This window comes from Vipera berus (assembly GCF_964194415.1).
Source record: "Vipera berus genome assembly, chromosome: Z".
NCBI classification, from domain to species: Eukaryota; Metazoa; Chordata; class Lepidosauria; order Squamata; family Viperidae; genus Vipera; species Vipera berus.
The window spans coordinates 10,859,352-10,864,161 of NC_138205.1; positions in this window are offsets into that span (position 1 = coordinate 10,859,352).

The following is a 4,810-nucleotide window of genomic DNA, read 5'->3' on the forward strand; positions in this document are numbered from 1 at the left end:
GACCGGTCTGACCAGGAAAAAAACGTACACATACACACACACACACACACACACACGTATATGTATATTCATATATATATATGAATAATAATTGCATTAGATAACTAAATTCCACTTAGTGGAAGCCTGGGAAAGGGCAGCCACTGAGGCACTTGACCGGGTTGTACCCTTGCGGCCCCTGACCCGGTGCAGATCCCAGCGAGCTCCATGGTTCTCCACGGAGCTCCGGGAGATGAAGCGTCGGAAACGGGGCCTAGAGAGTCGTTGGAGGTCTAGCCGATCCGAACCCGACCGGTTGCGGTTAAGAACCTATATTAGGTCTTATCTCGCAGCGATGAGGGTGGCGAGGTGTAATTACTTCTCCACCCTCATTGCGTCCGCAGATAATCGCCCGGCCGCCCTGTTTAGGGTGACTCGCTCACTTCTTAATCAGGAGGTGAGGGAGGATCCCTTGCAGGGTCGTGCCGAGGAATTTGGTCAACATCTGTCGGATAAAATCGCTCGGATTCGGACCGGTTTGGACTCCAACTGGGCAGAGTCAGGCGATCAGGACACGGGCGGTCTTGTCAATGTTACCTGGGAAGAGTTTGATTCTGTGACCCCTGATGAAGTGGACAGGATTATGGGGAGGCTGAGCTCTTCCACATGTTTGTTGGACCCGTGCCCTTCCTGGCTGGTTTATGCAGCCAGGGAGAGGACACGAGGCTGGCTCCAGGCGGTTATATCTGCTTCCTTGAGTGAGGGTTATTTCCCCACCGTCTTGAAGGAGGCGGTGGTGAGACCTCTCCTCAAGAAGCCTGCCTTGGACCCAGCTGTATTGAACAACTTTCGTCCAGTCTCCAACCTTCGCTTTCTTGCGAAGGTTGTTGAGAGTGTGGTGGCGCATCAGCTCCCTCTGGTCCTGGATGAAGCGGATTTTCTGGACCCCTACCAATCGGGTTTCAGGCCCGGGTACAGCACGGAGACGGCATTGGTCGCTCTGGTGAATGATCTCTGGAGGGCGCGGGACAGGGGATATTCCTCTGTCCTAGTCCTATTAGACCTCTCGGCGGCTTTCGATACCATCGACCATGGTATCTTGCTGTGGCGTCTCAGGGGATTGGGAGTGGGAGGCACAGTTCTTCAGTGGTTCTCCTCCTATCTCCTGGGACGCTCGCAGTCGGTGTTGGCAGGGGGGCAGAGATCGGCCCCTAGGTCTCTCGTTTGTGGAGTTCCTCAGGGGTCGGTTCTCTCGCCTCTCCTGTTCAACATCTACATGAAACCGCTGGGTGAGATCATTCGTGGTTTTGGAGTTGGGTATCATCAATATGCCGATGATACCCAACTTTTCTTTTCGACCCCAAACCACCCCAGTGATGCCCTCGCTGTGATGTCCCGTTGCCTGGAGGCGGTTCGGGTCTGGATGGGGAGGAACAGACTTCAACTCAACCCTGACAAGACTGAGTGGCTGTGCATTCCGGCATCCCGGGACATTCAAAATGTTCCATCTCTTTCTATGGGGGGTGAGCTCTTACCCCCCGTGGATAGGGCTCGCAACTTGGGAGTCCTCCTAGATTCACGGCTTACCCTGGAAGACCATATAGTGGCCGTGACTAGGGGGGCTTTCGCCCAGGTTCGCCTGGTGCGCCAGCTGCGGCCCTATCTGGACCGGGATGCCCTGTGCACGGTCACTCATGCGCTCGTGACCTCTCGTCTTGACTACTGTAATGCTCTCTACATGGGGCTTCCCTTGAAGACCACTCGGAGGCTCCAACTGGTACAGAATGCGGCCGCAAGAGTTGTCTTGGGAGTTTCCCGGTACTCCCATGTTACACCTTTGCTCCGCGAGCTGCATTGGTTACCAGTTGTCTTCCGGGTGAGGTTCAAGGTCTTGGTTATGATCTTTAAGTCCTTACATGGCATGGGTCCGGGTTACCTCAGGGACCACCTGCTGCCGGCGTCAACTCCCCTCCGCCCTGTGCGTTCCCACAGAGAGGGCCTCCTCAGGGTGCCTCCGGTAAGGGAATGCCGACTGGTGGCCCCCAGGGGGAGAGCCTTCTCTGTGGGCGCTCCGGCACTATGGAATCAACTGCCGGTGGAGCTCCGGATGACATCAGACCTCCGAACCTTCCGTCGCGGCTTGAAGACCCACTTATTTGAATTAGCTGGTCTGGCCTGAAGGGGGAATATGGGCTTTTAAAATTGTTGTTTTTATTATTGTATTATTGTTTTTATTTGGGCATTGGTTTAATCTTATTTTAACTTTTGTATCGTAATTTATATATGCCCTGTGAACCGCCCTGAGTCCCTAGGGAGAAGGGCGGTATATAAATTAAATAAAACTAAACTAAATAAACTAAAACTAATAGAATTTTAATTACTGCTAAAATGCTACACCTTTTTTCTTTTTCCTTTGTATTTTTTATTTTTTAAAATAACTTTCTATGTATTTTTTTCCTTTTGGCAAAGTATGTATTTTTATCTTACCCAATGTTGTTTTATTTTAAAAAAAAGCTATAAAAGAATTTTAAAAAGAGATTTAATGGTTTTTCAGTATTGGGAAAAGTAGGCATTGCAATGTTGAAATTATGGGTTGGTTACTTCTTGTTTTTTATGGCTTTAAGGGCTCCTACTCCGTCTTTTAAAATGAAGTGTATTTATTAAAATTTGTCAAAATTTCCTTTGACAATCTAATGCAGGATTTAGCTTCTTTAAGCATTGACTATCATTGCACATAAAGGGACGCGGTGGCTCAGTGGGTTAGGATGCTCAGCTTGTCGATCAGAAGGTCGGCAGTTTGGCGGGTCGAATCCAGAGTGCCACATAGCAGAATGAGCACCTGTTACTCGTCCCAGCTTCTGCCAACCTAGCAGTTCGAAAGCACGTAAAAATGCAAGTAGAAAAATAGGGACCACTACGGTGGGAAGGTAACAGCATTCCATGCGCCTTTGGCGTCTAGTCATGCCGGCCACATGAACATGGAGACATCCTCGGACAAGTACTGGCTCTTTGGCTTTGAAACGGAGATGAGCACCAGCCCCTAGAGTCGGAAACAACTAGCACACATGTGCGGGGGAACCTTTACCTTTACCTATCATTGCACAATGTTGAATTATAGTATAGACACTATACAAGACAAATTTAATTTATTTATTTATTTAATTAAATTTCTATACCGCCCTTCTCCCGAAGGACTCAGGGCGGTGAACAGGGCATATCTTAAAACTACAAAAATACAAAAGTTAAAAAAGAATTAAATTATTGCCCACAATAAAAACAATAAAAAAAGATATATATAAATATTAAAACCCTAAGTAATTCCCCATCAGGCCAGGCCAGCTTGTTCAAATAAATGGGTCTTTAACCCGCGCCGGAAGGAGCGGAGATCTGGTGCCATCCGGAGCTCAACCGGCAGCTGATTCCACAAATGGGCCACCTACAGATAAAATGGCTCAATTTTTATGGTATTTTGATTCAAAATTTGAGGGTCTGGTTATCTTATTTATATGCAAATACATGTGGGAATTATGGATATTTTTAAGAAGTATCACCATGTATGGTCATGGATGATCCCATCTGTGGATAAGCTGAATTCTGAGAGTGATTTTGGCTTCTAGAATTCTGGCTTATCTTTATAAGTATTACAGTTGGTCTATTTTTGAATTTAATTTAAAACAATATACCGCACTGCACTATTTTTTAAATAACCTATACTAAGGATGTGTTTTACAGCATGGTTAATCAGGTCAATGGAAGTGTAGATTCTTGTGGGAACATCCAAAAGGGGATAATTAAACCAGTTAGTGAATTTAACTCAGAACAATTAATTGTGCATAGCATTAAAGTAGCTTTACCCAATCAGTTCTGTTATGAGAATCTATGAAAGCAGTCCTGTGAATATTTTTTACCACCTAGCCTTCTAGAACAGGGGTGTCAAACTGCTGGCCCATGAGCCGGATGCGTCATGCCAAAACCGCGCCCACCCCCTTGCCGGCAATGGGGGGAAAGTTGCGATACGTCACAACACATCATGTCACGACACATCATCTGACGTTCTGAGTTTGACACCCCTGCTCTAGAAGAAAAGCAGCACCTGGAAAAGCAATTCATTCATTACAAAACCCACAGCTAAGACTTCACAGCACATGGCACACATTCTAAAGTGTGGCTCTTTCATACCTATTGCCTGCTCAGTAGAGAAAAAGCCATGAATTTCTGCTGAAACTAGGGCTAATGGGATACTAGCAATGGTGGGCTTCAAATATGTGAACAACTGGTTCAATGCCACTTCCGTAAGTCCATTCTGAGCCTGGGCAAGAAATAATTAGCTACCGGTTCTGCCAAAGTGGTGCGAACTGGCTGAATCCCACCACTGGATACTAGCTACCAGAAAGTAGTAGAAGATTCGGAATCCTTAATATCTATTGAACCAATCCCTAGGTCTCTGCTTCCAGAAGCACAAGCCACCAGATTCAGCAGAATGGGAAACATAATTAAACCTGTTGTAGGAACAAGGGCAAACATTATCATTACAAAATACTATACCTAGGTTTCCCAGTTACACGCAGGACTATGATGTATTAAGGTAGAAGTCAGTATAACCTTTGTTCAGAGTGATCCAGTCCAAGAAGGCCACAGGTGAGAAGATACTGGTATATCCTTTTGTGAAGGACATAGGAGTTATGCCCAATTTGGAGAAATCATACACTTTTTTTTTTTTGGAGTTTTGAGCAGTTTAGGTTTTGAGGCATCTGAAGGACACCAGGTTAAAAGATGATTGAACTAGATCAATTAGTCATTAGGGATCTCTTTGTCTTGTTTTGTTTTGCCT